The sequence below is a fragment of the Python bivittatus genome, unplaced genomic scaffold, assembly GCF_059951505.1.
Source record: "Python bivittatus isolate LINGU-HERP-01145 unplaced genomic scaffold, Pbiv_v1 ctg000610_np1212, whole genome shotgun sequence".
Lineage (NCBI taxonomy): Eukaryota > Metazoa > Chordata > Lepidosauria > Squamata > Pythonidae > Python > Python bivittatus.
The window spans coordinates 37468106-37486091 of record NW_028277088.1 but is presented as its reverse complement, the minus strand read 5'-3'; the positions used below and the strand labels follow the sequence as shown (position 1 = coordinate 37486091).

Sequence of the window (17986 nt, the reverse complement as noted above, 5' to 3'; positions counted from 1 at the left end):
CCTCCAAAATATGTTAAGTAAACCCAAAGAACCAGTAACCAAAGAAATAAAACCAGGTATCATCTACAATATAGACAGGAACTGCCACAATGTAGGACAGAAAGTAAAATACTGGCAGACCATATCCATCAATATCAGCTGGCAATCAGAAGACATGATGAAAATTCCTTAATTTCTCAACAGAGACAAATTCCACCACAATTTGAACTGGGAAATTGTTGACATTTTAGATCAGCCAAATGCAAAACAGCTAGGGAATTCCTTGAGCTTGGCATTCTGACAAATCAGCCATCAACATGTATAGAAATAAGCCCCATCTACATACTATTTAAAACACATAACCAAAAGTCGAGGAAGGAAATAAACAGCCCAACACATCCACTCTAGCAATCAACACCCAGATAAGCAGGAAACAGCCCCAGATAAACAGCGAAGGAGCAATACCACAATCAAAGAATTATCAGGGAAGAAGTGACACTCCAATCAAGATTGGCAGAACAATACAGTTTGAACTCTACCAGCCCATTGTCAGGCAGTTGATCTACAAATGGGGGCAATTCAACACCACTGTTACCCTCCCCAGGAGTGGTCAACCAACCAAGATCACACCAAGAGCGAGGCATGTAATACTCCAGGTCTCAAGGAAGCCCAGGGTAATGTCTAAGGAACTAAAGGCCTCTCTTGTATTGGCAAATGTCAGTGTTCATGAGACCACCATTTGGAGAACACTGAACAACAATGGTGCGCATTGCAGGGTTGCAAGGAGAAAGCTAGAACTCTTTAAAAAGAACATTACTGGCCATCTACAGTTTGCAAAAGACCATGTGGATAAGCCAGAAGGCTATTGGAAGAATATTCTGTGGATGGACAAGACCAAAATAGAACTTTTGGACTTGAATGAAAAGCTTGGTTGATGAAAGACAAACACCGCATTCCAACACAATAACAACAATATCCCATCTGTGAAATGTAGTGATGGTATCAGGGTTTTGGCCTGCTTTGCTGCCTCTGGACCAGGACAGCTTGCCATCATTGATGGAACTATGAATTCTGAATTGTATTGGCAAATTCTACAGGAAAATGTCAGGGTATCTATCCATGAACTGAAGCTCAAGAGAAAGTGGGTCGTGTAACAAGACAATGACCAAAACACACAAGTGGTACAACCGAAGAATGGTTAAAGAAGAAGAAAGTTAATTTTTTGGAATGGCCAAGTCAAAGTCATAACCTTAATCCTGTCGAAATGTGTAAGGACCTGAAGCAGGTAGTTCATGCAAGGAAGCCCACCAACATCCCTGAGTTGAAGCTGTTCTGTAAGGCGGAATGGGCTCAAATTCTTCCAAGCCGATGTGCAGGACTGATCAACAATTATCAGAAACATTTAGTTGCAGTTATTGCTGCCCGGGGGGGGGGGGGGGCAGCAGTTACTGAAAGCAAGGTTCACATACTTTTGTCATACACAAATCTGTAACTTTGGATCATTTTCCTCAATAAATAAATGACAAGTATAATGCTTTTGACTCATTTGTTTAATTTGGTTCTCTTTATCTAGTTTTAGGACTTATGAGGAGAATAGATCACATTTTAGGTCATATTTATGCAGAAATATTGAAAATTAAAAAGGGTTCACAAAATGTTAAGCACTGCTGTATAAACAACCAGCAAACTTCAGTCGCCCGTGCACTGATGATGCTATCTACCCTGGTAACAAAATGTCTGCAGGAAATAATCAAGCTTAGAGAACACCAAGAACTACAGTTCAGCTCTGAGCTACATATATTATCCATTATTAAAATATCGACTTAGTTGAAATGTCCTGGCTTATAGCTAGAAAATCATTGGTTTTAAAATCTCATAATGAGATCTTATAAATCCTTATTGCAGAGTTAAATGCATTGCTTAACATTGGACTTATCAATATATTTCTATTCAAAATAAAATGATCTAATTATGTTGGTCTGCCATTTATCCTGCTTCTGGGGGTAGTTGATTCATAATACCATACATATACTCGGTGGTGTTTTAATGGCATTTTACAAGAACTTCAGTCATGACTAATATTGTCATCTGCATTGGGTTTTCATAACTGGAAATTGCCTAAGATTTTCTTTAATGAAATGATTACTTATATCTACACTGAAAGTTAGAATCTTATAATTACCTATAAAATATTTGTTTGTAAATTTGAATTATATTTATAAATATATAACCTTTTTTGTGTCTTTCCACCCCCTTGTTCATAAACACAGATACAGAATTGTGATATATATTACACTGATGCTGGTCAATGTATGAATAATGCCAAGGTTGTTGTAAATCCCAGAGTAGGAGTGGCATCTGATTATTACTTGTGACCACAGAGCTGACCAGAAACTGGCAATAATAGCAAGACTGGAACTGTTAACTGTGCACACATAAGAATGTTAGCCTTAGATAACTGAGTATCCCTCAGGTCATCCCACAAAAAGAGCCAAGTCAAACAAGGCTGAATCCTTGATGTTTTCTGTTTTAAGTATCTGAAAATTGTTCATGACCAGCTTTGACCTTCAAGACCTTAAATGATCATATCAGCAAGGCAATAAATTGATGGTAACTTGTCCAGGGCTTCATGTTTTAGACAGGAGACTGGTGAAAGTTCCTTTACTTGTGTACATAACTACCTTTGTTGGATATGTATAAAAAGGATACTAAAATTTCTAACTTCACTGAACGGAAGCTGACTATGGTGGCCAAAACTGCATGGCTGAAAATCTGTACATCTTACCAGAGCAATCAGTTGGTGATACATGTGATTTCCACCTGAAGAAAAATTGAGAAACACTTCCTTTCCAGAATTTCACAGCTAAGCAGGATCTTGGTAAAGTTTGTCAATCAATTTTTTCTAAAGCCTCCAGATCATGATCTTTCATTTTGGGATGGGCTGATGCACTTTTCTAGCAGAAAATAAAAATAGAGTCATTATTTAATGAAAAATATTAGTGCATGAAAGTAACAATATGCTGAGAATTGAACACCAGCTCACTTCTATATGCTTAGTACTCTTGCCAGACCGTACAGGTATGACCATTGATGACATTTCAGATTCTAAGGAGAATCAATTCAGGGGACAAAATGAAAAGATAATTAAAATAATTATATAAAGTGCAACAGATATGTACAATTCACTATATATATATAAATTGAAAATAATCTTTTGTTAGTAGTAATTTTCATCATGGTCAACGTTGTTTTTAGATTCTATTGGTTTCATTGTTTAGAGTAGCTAAATGTTCAGTTGCATTTTTTTTTCCATTAAGAAGCTAGGTGTTAATGCATGGACACTTAAAAGCACCTAAGTAAAAGGGCATCATATAACTTGGCATGATATTAATTTTCAATTTAATTAGATTGTTTTTGCTCTGTCTCTATCTTTTTTATGGTCACATTGACTCATTTATTGCCTGAACTTCAAAATACTCACTATTAATGATATTCAATCTCATACTGTCAAGTGTATTAAGATGTAATTATTTTATCTTTTTGGCAAAAAGAAGTGGTGGCTTACATTCTTGTTTTATTTTGATTGGAATATGTAATGTTTGTACCTTGTATAGGAAAAAGACTCAGGATATGATGCTCTAAAGGGAAGTATGAAACATTGTTTGTTCTTCTTAAATCCTTGTGTAACATCAGGAGGATAGATTATAATGTCACTAAGGGGATCACCTCATCCAAAAGTTAAACTGGTCTAATTTCTTTAGATTTGGTGGCCCTTTACCTCAGAATGCCTCCAGCTAACAGATGTCAGGTACTGATCGCTTTAACATCTTAGTAAAGGCAGTGAGTTGATGCCAAGCAAGTCCAGTGTGGCTTTTTATGTAGGTTACAGAGGTATATCTGGTTAAATGAAGAAAACCCTTTTATCTCAAAAGGGATGAATTAAAGTGTTATCAAGTGATCAACAGTCTCTTTAGCTAATAACTGTTTAACATGTGATTAGGCATATGTATGCCTCATGAATTTGGTGGCCTTGAGCTTGAGGTTGTCATCCCATTTATTAATGTAACTAGGTTTGGAAAATCACATTAAAATGGTGTAAACAGCAAAGTGCTTCTATAAATAATATGTATCCATGTTTATTTCAAAACATTGAAGTAGCTTACACTTGACATAAGTTATCAACAATACAAAGGTTGAGTGCTGAGAACTGTGCTGACAATTTTAAGTTCATGGAAAATGAATGTTATTTGTTTAATAATAATAATTTATTAAACATGTATGTTGCCCAACTCTCAAAAACTCTGGTAGCTCACAACAATCAAAAAAATGAAATCACAATAAAATCAATAAAAGATAAAAGATGGCAAGCACGACAGACCATATAGAATGAAACAAGGGATCTTACTCTCCCTTGCCAAAGGCCTATATATTTATTTATTTTGGTTCCTTTGAGTCAGTGTTTTTTAATAGTAATTTTATTAAAAATTACAATTGCAACAATAAAAACTAATACAAACTAAAAAATAAAAGAAAAAAAAGAAAAAATAGAAAGTGAAGAAAAAGTAGGAAAAATAGAAAAGAAAAAATAAGAATATAGTAAAGGAAAAAAGAAATATATAAAGAAATTACTTCACCCTTCATCACAACTATAAACGATTTTAGTAACTTATCACCTTCTCTTAAAAATCAACAAATGATCTCAGCTTCCCATATCACATCTCTTATCTATAAACAAATCCTTAAAACCTCATAATTTCAATCCTGATGTCAGCAAAAGTCCATTAAGGATTACCAGAGAGAACAACTTATCTATTTTAACCTTGATCAAATAAACTAACTTTATATTCCTTCCTTTTACTTCTAACAATCTTGATCTTCAGTCCCTTCAAATAATGTCCTAGAATTTTATTTCTTTTCATTTTTTCTTTGTCCCATCTCACAAAATTCTTCAAAGCTTTAACAAGCCTCTTTTGTAACTCCAGTATAGGAAAATTATCCAGGTAACTCTTTTGGTTTGCTATTTGTATATCCCTTTTAATTATTAAGCCATCACCTAGTTTCTTTTGTATGTCCAGTGTAACAACTTTTTCCATGCCATTCTTGTAGCCTGTTATTTTTAAATCTACTTTTAAATCAGTCTCAATCTTGTCAGGGATTGTTGTTGGCTCCTCTTCCATAACATTTTTTAAACACAGTCTATCTATAATGGCAGACATTCTTAAAATTAACTTCTGGCTCCATTGTTCAAAAATATCCTTCGGTAGGTCCAATGTTAAAATATTTTGCTTCATTCTGTATATTTAAGATGAATTCAAGTGTTCAAGTTAAATGTAATCTTTAGTTCCTTCTAGTTTCCTCTAAGTGTCCAATTTTTAAAGTCTTATCTTACTTTTTTTTTTTAAGGAAAAATCTGGGAAGGATTCTTATTATTAATTCCAAAATCTTATTTCAAATTTATCTGGACCCTTAGTCCATTTGTAACTTTCTAAAATCAAAGTTTTAATCACCCTTTGCTGTTTATTTAAAAAAAAAAAATTTAAGTCCTTAAACTTGTATTTAAAACTTCTTCTCTAAGGATTGAAGGAAACTCACCGGGTGCTGTAAAACCTCTTGATCCAAAGGTTCCTAATAAATGAAAAGCAGTTAAGAAGCAATTTCTAAAAGTGACTAGAAAAGGAAGTATGCAAACCCAGCATCCTTTTAAAGGCACCAATTGCGGTTTGAACAAGATGACTATTCCCTTGTTTCCCGGAGCTCTAAATCCACCAGAGACTGCTATCCTGCAGTTTCCTCATGAGGAGCAACTCTCCAGAGCACTTGTGGGCAATCTCAAGTCCTCTCCTTGTCCGGAGAGGAATTACAAAGAGCTGGTCTACTTGCCGGCTCTTCATTCCACCACAGTCATCACCTTCACTTTTTGCAGAGCCATCTTCAGTTTGCCATTTCTTCCCTAGAAGTGTCTTTGAGTCACTGTTGACTTCTGGTGACTGCCTGGACTAGTCCCTACAGTTTTGTTGGCAAGATTTTTGGAAGTGGCTTGCCATTGCCTCCTTCCTAAGGCTGAGAGACAATGACTAGCCCAATGCTTTTTGCCTAAGGCAGGACTCACACCTCCCAGGTTCTATCCCTACACCAAACTGGCTCTTATTTAGAAAATTAACCTTAATTGGTTTTGTTACTCTGGCTATTCTTGGATAATTTCTACCACTTTGCATTTTTTATTTCTTGAGGATATTTCTTTACACATGGGTTAATATAAAACTATAGTAAATTTAGCTTCTTCCAGCAAAGGGGTTTCTTAAATTGCATTTCTTGCTTCATAAACTACCACAGAATACTTAGGGACTCCACATACATAGCCTTATAATGAAAAACTCTTATTTCATGCAACTTGATTGCATGAAATTTTATTACTACAAATATAATTTATTAAAAGTTTCCCATTTATGTAAAATAACTGAGTAAATTACACATGGATTAATAGGGTTTATATATTCTGAGTCAACTGCATTATTTCCATATTTTTAAATTTCTCTTGTTGAATATTAATAATCGGCATTAACTGGAGAAAATGAACAAAAATTATACAAAAGACTTCTGAATCAAGTGGATTTGCCTGATGAATTGTATGTGCTATTTTTAAGTTAGATCTAATACCTTTAATATTAACATTCAAAGTTGTCTCACCTATTATATTTAATTATGTTGTATAAAGATACTAAATATAGTATTTTTATCAGGAAAAATGTGGTGATCTGTGATTGTGCAAAGCAATTAGATAACACCTTTCATCAGCGCTAAGTACTTTGAATAATAATTCTTAGGTTAGTGGCCTTTTGGGATCATCTCATTAATCTGAATCCTTAGCTTGTAGTTTAATAAAAGCCTGGCACATTTTATTTATTAATATATAGAGAGAGAGAAAAGGAACAAAAAAGGGTAGAAGAGTAAGATTCAAGTAAAAAAACAAGGGATTTACAAGCAATAAAAATTATAAATTTTTCAGTGTTAATTGATTATAAACAACTATATATATTATATCATGTTAAAATTGAAAATCACTGTTGGACTCTGAACAAAATATAAATGTCAGGAACCATGGTAAGACATTATGAATAATAAAACAAGATTGCAAAATTCAATAAATTCTATCCATACTGCTAAAAGACTGCTAAATCATGTATAACTGAAATATGTGAAGATAATTCCAAATTTTAGATGTGGTATGAATCCATGTAATCTAAAAATGATTTCCAATTTGAATTAAATTATGTGTCAGATTTACTTTTAAGATATGAGGTTATTTTTGGCATCAAAGCATACTCCCACAATTTGGTTAGCAATTCTTCTATCAAATATCCTTTCCAACAAGAAGCATTAAGTATCAAAGCAGTTAGCATGTACATTGCTAATTCAATATATTTTGTGGCATATACAGTTAAGTAACATTTAGTAAAAATATTGCAGTTTGAAAAGCAAATTAAACTTTTAAAATTTGTTTCACTCTGGTATGAATCATTTCCCCAAATTATTGAGTCGTAGACCATCGCCACCAGATATGGAAGAATGATTTGACCTCATCCTTACATTTCCAGCAACTTTAAGAAAATGAACTATCCATTTTAGTGATCAGGATTGGAGTGATATACCAACAATAGAACATCTTATACCAATTTTTTCTAAGCATAATATTCACGATGAATGTAATCTTCTTCTTTCATTGAAATTCCCACTGTTGCATTGCTGTTACTATGTCTAAATTCTACATCCTTTTAATCATACAGTTTTGAAAGAGCTAATTCAGAATAGAGTAAGCTTGGTTAGAATGAACATACTGTATGTTAATGGTGCTGACATTTCATGAAAAAAGTAAACCTGAAAAATATAAATTCAGGTTCATTACTGCTACTGTTGAGTTCTGTTTGTTAAAAAAGTTTAAATATGGTGGGAACATGTAATTCCAGCCTGGGAAAAGACCCTTTCAGGATCTAGGGAATGCTACCTCTGCTTTTTTCCTATGCCTGAGGAAAGTTTCTGATCTTTGCATAAGGGAGAAATGGCAGGCAGCAGCTTATAACATTGCAATCAACATGGTGCAAAAAGGATTGTGCTTGTCTTATTTTTCCTCACAGGCATTCAAGAAAGGGCATTTCTCATGTCAGTCCCAGCTGATGAACATATGGTAGACTCTCATTCTAGACATTAAATACACTGGATGCTTAAAATGCAGAATTGAACAGTTCCCCAGAAGAAAAGCATTTAGAGAAAATGTCTCTTCTTAGAACATTTTGTTACTGAGCACTGTTCAGTTATTTACCCTGAATGAAGGGCATTTTGCAGGCAGATGTTATTTTCACAAAAGTGTCTACTTTCTTATGAGCATTCTGAGAAGCATTTTGTAACAAAGAATTCTCTTTGTTCCATTTCTCTTCATTTGAATCTCTGTAGAAGCTGTGCTTAGGGATGGGGGAATGGCCCTGAACCTATGGACTGATTGTGTCATATGAATACCATAGAGAAAAGGAGATGTATACTGTAATGGTATGTGGGAATGATCTTGGGACACAGGGGAAAGAGTCCCAACCAAGGAATGGTATGATAAAAGGAATCCTCTGCCATTCCTACAATTCCGAGGGGGATCTTCTGCCTCTCTTTGGAAGAGAGTATCAGACTTAGAAGATTGATGTCAGCCTTGCAAGGTAGTCCAGATAGAAGCACACCCAGATGAACTAATTCTACTTTATTGTAAGGGTACATTAACAAAATCTTGCAAGTCTGACAGTACATTTCTCCCCCACCTTTACAGCCCAAGGAACTAGGGAGGGTCCCTTCTGACATATTTGCCACACCCACATTCCTGCTGCAGACTAAGCTGCCTCTTATCCATCCATTCCCCTGACTGCGGCTCTTCCCTCTGTCTCCCAGGGTCTTTCCCACATACCATTACATATATAGATGCAACTATAGACATACACATGTGCATATACATACTCCCTCCACAGTGCCTGAACTTGGAACTTCCCCTTCCCTTCCCTCCTCTTCTCTGGTACAGCGACAAGAAGACATAGAAAGCTACAGGTTATGAAATTGACTGATTATTACAAACCATCATTAAGGTTAATCAGTTTGGCAGCTTCAGATAGAGTGAAAGCTATCATTAGTTAAATATCTGCTCTGGTTGCTTCAGAGAGGAGAATGGGATAACTTACCATAGCACATTCCTACTGTTATACTGAATGGTATATCACTGATCTGGACTATGAACCATATGTGGCCTCCAATTCTAATTTTTTAAGCCCCTGGAACATTCAACATCGTGATTCTGTTATGGGCCAAAGAATTTGTTCCATACCAATAACATTAGTATATCACTACCACGCACCTCTGTGGGCCTTAGAGACTAGGGAAAAAATTAAAAGTATGGGCCACAGGCACTAAGAAGGTGCCTATACCTGATTTATTATGTCACATTAATAGAACTGCAGGTTTGAATTACTTGAATGTGGTATTTTAATATCCTCCCACCAAGTCTACTTGTAACGGTATGTGGGAATGACCTTGGGAGACAGGAGAAAGAGCTGCTGCCTAGACAACTATCATGCAAAAGTTATATCAGCCCACAGAAGGAAAGAAGTCTTAGGAAGTGCTCAGAAGGGATCCTCCCTAGTTTTCTGGAAAGTAAAAGTAAAGGAGGGGAGAAGTGTTTTCAGACTTGCAAGATTCTGTTACTGTAACCTTACAATAAAGGTAGTGTTAGTACTCCTGGTCTGTGCTTCTTGTCTGGGCTACCTCAAAGGGCTGACACTACCTCATAGAAGAAAATTATTGTATCAGAATCAAAACTCAGATCTGTTTGTAATAAACTCTCATGGATTTTAGTCAAACTTGCTTCTAAGTAAGTGTAGTATATTAGTAGATAGGTCAGTCTGATGCTGGCCAGATGTAAATATGATGGTGAATTGAAATGAAAAATATGGAATGACACTTAATGAAGAATGCTGGCTCTTTCGAGCCTAGGGTTTGGCTAAGAAAATTATGTAGATGGAAAGAAAACAATACTCCAGATGTCAGAGGATGGATGACTGCACAATTAAAGCCCTGCCTCTTTTCTTTTTCCAAGCAGACAGGTAAAGGCCTGTGTTGCTATCCCTAATCTTTCCCCTAACTAAGGTGAGGTAGTAAGAAATCCTTTGTTTTCTTCTCCCTTCTTTCACTATGGAGACAAGGAAGGAGTTACTGCAGCTATATTAGGTTTCAGAGGAGCTTAGAAGCTCAATATTGCCCACAGGGATAATCTTGTGCAAATTTGGGCTTGAGGAGAGGAACTGTGACAGTTTGGGGCATTGAACAAGCTCAAAATAACCAATGCCAAACTCAAAATGAAAATACTGATATGGGTAGGTAAAATAGGTGACGGTTTGCCTGCTAGTGAATATTTTGGGCTGGAAACTTGTTTCTGTAATAGCTGTTCTGTGAATGCCTTTGCAGAGGAGCAAACCTGTTTCAGTAAATTAGTAAAATTTCTTTCAAAGTTCTTCTATATGTCCAAGAAAGAAATTTTGAAGTACGAAAGAGTTAATGTTGGAATATATCTTGCAATGTAGTCTTGAACCTGGAATTATTTGTTACATTGGTTAGAAACAGCCCAATACACAGAAGCAGACATCTGGTTTTAGAGACTATAAGATCAAATAAAGGAATCATAGCCAAAGCTATGGATCACAATCCTGGTTCAAATCCATGCTCTGTCATTGCACTCACTGGTAATTTTGGATAATCACTGTTTCTCACCTTATTCTATTACATAGAGTTTTTGTGAGAATAAAAGGAAAGTAAAATGGTGTATGTTGTTTTGAATTCTTGGAATTATAATTGTAATTAATGACAGTAATAATCCATCGCACTTGTGTATCGATTCACAACCAACACCATCTCACTGTAGTTTTGCATTCTGTAAATCAGATGTTAATCCATTGCTCTTGCAATCAATGAATTCTTTCCTGTAGGTCAAAGTTTATACAAAGCAGTCAGAAAGTGGTGGTAGGTAAATTCTGTGGAGAAAACCCAAAACTTCCTCAGCCCTGCTGGCTATAACTGATCCGGCAATAAAGCTGCAGAACTGGGGTACTTTGGCCCATGTTAGGGAAAACAAGGGGATTTTAGATTTTATGGATATTAATTTTTTCCAGGATTTCCTGATTCATTCCTTTTTATCTCAGATCACTACAGAAATGATACATCTCTGGCAGGGGCTGAGGTCCACTGGTATAAAATAGGTTCTTCTCCCCCCACCCCCTTGTAAAAATTCTCTTCATTGCCATATCACACTTCTGAAAAATCTGGTAGATTAGCCATAAATTGTTCAAAATATTTGTAATGCTGCACATCTAAATTAAGGTCACATTTTTCAGAATATGTTCAAACAATTGATCATTTATGTTATATTGATTTTTAAATCATGTTAATTTAATAGTGGCAGTACAGTCTTGTATATTTTTATGATAACTGTTCTGTCATACTAAATATGATCCTGATGAAAAAGAAAATCACTTGTTTTTCCAAGTAAATATTTTAAATAAGTAGTTTATTAAAAAATCTGTCTCCTATTCCCTTTTGGCTCTTTCCTGCAAACAAGTAGAAAATGTAACAAGTACAGTTGTTTAAAGGAAATTTTTATTAATGGGCAAAAAAATTACAGTATCAGAGAACATAACTCAATTTAGAGAAATATATTGTAGCTATTGCTTTCCCTTCAAGTAGCTGCGTATTTACACAAATTAGTTGAACTAAAACCAAAATCAACCTTTCCTTTTAGAACTAGTATAAAAATTTCAGTCTGCAGTTCTATAAGAACAGAACAATATAATTCAACTTTTCTTTCTTTTCTTTTCGCATTAATATTCTATTTAAACAAGCAGGGGGATAAATTATTTTCTTTTTTATTTATTTTTTTAAAATTTTGATTACAAAAGAAGAAAAAATACATAGAAGTGCTTTAAGAAAAAAGTGAAAAAAATACAAAGAGAAAAAAAGTGTTAATATATCATTATAACAATAAACAATTACAATTCTATATATGCTTCTCTGATACAAATATTCAAGTACATATTTATTTTATCAAATTTCTCCCCTGCCCATCTCCCCCCAATGGGGGACTCTGGGCGACTTACAAAAACATTTAAACCATAAATATATATAAAATACATAATACATCTAAAATTTAAAAACAGTACTAAAAAAGGAAAATCCAAGAAGATGGAAAATCGGGCTGAGGACAGCCGGCCAGTATGGGGCTAGCCATCTCCCTGCTTGAAATATTCCCTCCCCATCCCAGGCCAAGTGGCAGAACCAGGTCTTCAAGGCCCTTTGGAAGGCCAGGAGTGAGGGGGCCAATCGCACCTCCGGGGGCAAAACATTCCAAAGAGTGGGGGCTACCACAGAGAAGGCCTGCCTTCTGGACCCTGCTAATTGAAGTTCTTTTACTGAGGGGTCTGAAGCATACCCTCTCTGTGTGGTTGGGTGGGATGGGGTTGAAGTTGTAGAGAGAGGCGGTCCCTTAGGTAACCTGGTCCCATGCCATGTAGGGCTTTAAAGGTAATAACCAACACCTTGAATTGGACCCAGAAGCAAACTGGTACCCAATGCAGCTCGCAGAGCAACGGTGTTACATGGGCCCTTCTTGGGATCCAAAAATAGCCCGCGCGGCCGCATTCTGGACCAGTTGTAGCTTCCGGATACATATATATTTCTAATAAATTTATATGACTATCATTTTTTTTAGCCTACTGTGTTTTGTATAAATGAGTTGCATATTTCATTATACTTGTCCATACAAAGTCTACATCTATGGGCAATCCGCTCATAAGTGCCAAGTGCAATTAGGTCTTCAGTCCATTGAATAAATGGGGCCATACATTTATCTTTCCAATGCTGCAATGTCAGTCTTTTGGCCATAGTAAGAGCACAGAAAATTCATTTACGTTGTCCAGATGTCAGATTCCATTTACTAGGTATATAGTTCAAAAGAATATTATCCTCTGAAAATTTTAGCTTTTGTCACACAATCATATTTATATAGTCCACTATTCTCCCAAAACATAATAAGTATAGGACATTATAAAAGCATATGCTTTAAAGAGGCATTGTCCTTATTACATCTCCAACAAAATGCTGTTTTTGATCATCCTTTTCTATACAAACGTAGTGGAATCCAATAAATTCTAAATATTATTTTTTGTTGTATAAGTCATAGTTTTACTTGCTATAGAAGTTAAGATATTTTCCCATTGTCTAGGCAATGTAGAAACCTCTAATTCTTAATCCCACTCATCCCTTAACATCTGCATATCAAATTGATTTATTGATAACAAATATCTATACAAACGAATAGTACGTTTTTTAGTTTTAAAGGGTTTAACAAGTTGTTCTAATATCTCAGGTGTCTCAGAAGCTAAAAACGCTTCTGGTCCAAAGAGTGTTGTTAACAAATGTTGAACTATAAATATTGCTGTTGGGTCACATCTGATAGATGATATTTATCCCTTAACACAGAATACATTAAAAATTCATCTTCATCATCTATCAGTTGGTCCAAAGTCAATATCCCCACTTCCATCCAATTTTTCCATATCACCATCTTTTCCCCAATTTTTAAAGTTGGGTTTCCCCATAAAGTCAATTTGGCATGGGAAAAAGGGTCAGTTCTTATTTTTATTAGACAGTACGTTCCATAGCTTTCTATCTGACGAAATTATTTCTAGAGATATTAGACTTTTTTTGGGGGGGGGGTCTGCGCTCAATCATTACTGACCCTGCAGTGACTGCTTGGCGAGTCCTTGCAGTTTTCAAGGCAATTGTTTCGGAAGTGGTTTGCCAGAGCCTCCTTCCTAGAGGAGAGCCCAGCTGGCGAGCGCAGGAGGCGGGGTTTCCATTGCTTCGCGCCCTTTTCGGGCATGCGTGGTTTTTCGCGCTTACCGGCAACTGCTCCCAACTCCTTTTTGCAAGGCGCCGCCAGCATTTTTCCTCCCACCGGAGTGAGAGTCCCCATTTATCTACTTGCGTGAGTTTTTGACCTGTTGGGTTGACAGGAACTGGGGAGGAAACAGGGAGGAGCTCACCCTGTTTAACGCGAAGGCTGGACTCGAACCACCGAAGCGTCAGCCATTTCTGGCCGGCAACTTTCAGCGTCATTATTTCAATTCTAATATGTCCATCCAACCAAAGGTGTTATATATGTATATTCCAAAGTTGCCCAAATCAGAAAATTACCACCACTTGTTAGCTTCAGTATTTAATATTTGACAATAGGTAAGCATGGTGATATAGCTCCAGATTCGGAAGGCCGAATCCTCCCTCATTAATTGATAATTACATTTTCTGTAAAGATATTCTTGGAATTGAAGAACCCCATAGAAATTTTCTAAACAAATAATTTATTTTCTGAAAATATTTTCCAGATATAAAAACTGGAATTCCTCTCAGAATATCAATTAATCTGTGAATAATCTTCATTCTGAGAGCATTCACCTTTCCCCAAAGGATGAGGTTTAATGACTCCCATGTATCGATATCTGAGGAAACCTCTCTATATATTTTATTTATATTTCATGTTGCTATCTGAGTTATATCCTTTGGTATACAGTACCTAAATATTAATAGATTAGGTACAAATACACAATTGATATTCCTTAAATGAATGAGTAACCAAGTTTTCACGTATTGGCATCAATTCCGATTTGGTCCAGTTAATAGAGTATCCTGCTATTTTACTAAAGCATCTATCCTTTGCATCAACACTGGAATAGCAGTGTGAGGTTTACAAATAAACAAAATAATGTCTGCAAATAAAACCAATTTGTGTTCAACTGAGTTGTGTACTGCTCCGTAGATCTCCCTGTGTTGTCTAATAGCACAAGCCAAGGATTCAATGCAAATGTTAAAAAGCAAGGATGAAAGTGGACATTCTTGTCTAGTCCCTCTAAATAGTGGAAAAGTAGGAGAAAACCTAACATTAACCTTTACTTTAGATGTGGGCGTCTCATATAATATCTTAATCCATTTTATAAATTCCAAAGGAAATCCAGATCTGTTTAATATGACAAACATACACTGTTTATGTATTTTGTCAAAGGCTTTTTCAGCATCTAATGATAAAATTACAAATTGATCTTTATTTGTATTCAAGTCTATTAAATCTACAACTAACCTAACGTTATCTGCTGCTTGCCTAGTTTTTATAAACCCCGCTTGATCATTCTTAATAACAAACAATATCACTTGCTGTAATCTGTTTGTTAACACTGCTGTTAAAATCTTTGTGTTGACATTAATCAATGAGATTGGACGATAATTACCACACTGAGTATGATCTTTACCTGCTTTTGGTATAACTATAATATAAACCTGACTAAATGCCAGTGATAAAATGCCCTTTACAAATATCTTTTCATATGTCTACCAAAGTTTTGGCACCAGTAGATCTATAAATGTTTCATACCACTCGATAGGGAATCCATCTAATCTTGGTGTTTTACCATGTACCACTTTTAAAATTGTTTGTTTAAGCTCTAGCTCAGATAATGGAGCAAATAAGAGTTGCTTCTGTGTATCATCTAAATGTGGTAGGTTAATTTTATTTTTAAAAAGCCTCTATATCTTCATTCAATACATCCTCTGGTTTACTATATAATTCTGAATAAAATTTTAAAAATTGACAATATTCATTGAAGTTTTATGCATTTCATCTCTTTTACCTCTAATGATTGGAATCACTGCCCTATCTTTTTTTTTTTTTTTTTGCTTTAAACAATTAGCCAAGATCTTACCGGGTCTTTCACCATTCTCCCAGTATCTCTGTCATAAATATATTAGCATAAATTCTGTCTGCTGTGATATTAAAATAGTTAATTCATATTTCTTTTTCTGTATTTCTCTGTAAAATGGGCATCTAACATCTGTGCCCATAAATGTTTCATCTTTCAAATTATTTTCACTTTTATTTTTAATCTTATTTTTGTGTGATGCATAAGTAATAATTCTACCTCAAATGTATGCTTTATATGGTTCCCATTCAAAAAATTGGGCCCTTTATGTTTTTGAATTTAAATCAAAATATTGTAAGGTCTCTACCACATTTGTTGTACAAATTCTTTATCATTCAGTAGGGAAATATTGAGATACCAATTTCTCAATACCATAACCGGTTTCTGAAACACACATTTCAAGGTGGTTGCACTATGATCAGATACATAACAAACATCAATGATACATTCTTGAATTTGATGATATAAAGTAATGATCTTAAAAAATATTCTAGCCTAAAAAAATTCTAATGCACATTTGAATAAAATGTATATTCTCTTTTAGTTGGATACATCAGATGCCAGGGATCTACTAAATTCAACTCTTCCATATAAGTCTTAATTGTTTCCCTCAGTAATGATAGGGAATTTTTTCTGTGCCACTAATTAATTTCTAGCACATTACATAATTTGATATTTCAAGAATTAAATATTCCATATTTTATTTTACTATTCATGGTTATTATATATGGACAGTGTATATATAGTTAGTATAAAATGGACAGTGTAATGGAGCTATAAATGCTCATATAAAATAATATAGATTATTTAAGTTCCCTGTTCTCTCTCTCTCTCTCTCAAAATGTTTTATTTCTAAACAAAATTGATTTTCTTTCAGGCAGTATCAAGCAGTCTCATTTTTTGTCTAAATTATGGAAAATTACTTGTGTAGCGATTGTTTTCCGAAGAAAGTGAAATAAGTATGAAATGAATAGCAAGTTTAGAAATATTTTCCTTGTTTTATAGAAAATATGTTTAATTCATAACTTTCTGACTTCTAATTATTGTAAGTGTGGCATACAATCCAGCTGAAATAAAACCCTGTTAGGTCCCTGAGATATCATGAGGATATATAAAGTTACATTATTAGGAAGTACGTTTAACTTTCCAGTTCGAATTAATTAAACTTTGCTTGCCAAGTGAAGTGCTCTGAAAAACTGTCCTTATCTATATTACACACAAATACCAAACCAAAATCATAGAATGCATGCTGCTGATTCAACTTTAGCATCTTATGGTTTTAGGTTTTTTTATATCTTGCGAAATAGATCTTGCTGAATAATGCCAGTTATTGGGGAGAAGAAAGAATGAGAAATTTCTTTATAAAAACAATAGTTCTTTTAAAATGTGCAGAGCAATCCTATCTCAGTGTTACTGATCAATACGCACTCATTCTTTTCTTTAATGACTTTTAACTGGGTTAGTTTCCAAATTAGTTAGAAATATTTAACACACTGAAACAGAAAAAATGCAATGAAAATTAACATTTATTATTGGCTGGTAATGATGTTACCTAAACTTACTTAGAATGCAACACAGAGCGCATATACCAAGAAATAAACCTTACTGTTCAAATGGATTTACTGCTAAGTGAATGGGTCTACTTCTGCAGACTTAAGCATTATTTTGAATGCTTGTTATATGAAAATGTATGTGATCTAAAATAAATGTAAAACATTCTTATTTTTAGAGTTGAGAAGTGTTTATCTAATTATTAACTGCCTTGCCTAATAGAAGGCACATGTGAATGAAACAGATGCAGAAACAGCTCACACTGGGAAGAAAGCAGTTTAATGAAATACAACTGGAAAACCAATTAAGCTTAACTTTAATTTGTAAGCAGTATTCTGCTTGCTGATTAAGGAGGCCTGTTTTGTAATTTCCCACCTGTTGAATTCAATAAACATATCTATTAAAGTCAGTGAGGTCTGAGAAATCTGCTTTCTTGCAAATGTGTTAAATTACCAAGCAGCGGGGAGTTTGACCTAAGTATGGGTAAGGCAGGAAAGGCCCATTCGGATAATTCTGCCAATCAAAATCAATAAAGTAGATGACAGATTTAGACACTAAAGTTTTGTAGAAAACAGACTTACTGCTGGAGTCATCAGTGTTGCCCTTTAGGATTTTTCAATTAATGCTAAAAAGCA

At 34.8% G+C, this 17986-nt stretch overlaps 1 protein-coding gene across 3 annotated transcripts in view; it reads left to right on the top strand.

Annotated features, from left to right (window-relative positions):
* The window catches only part of THRB (thyroid hormone receptor beta), a 194683-nt gene that overhangs the window by 141400 nt on the left and 35297 nt on the right, over positions 1 to 17986 (top strand). The window lies entirely within an intron of this gene.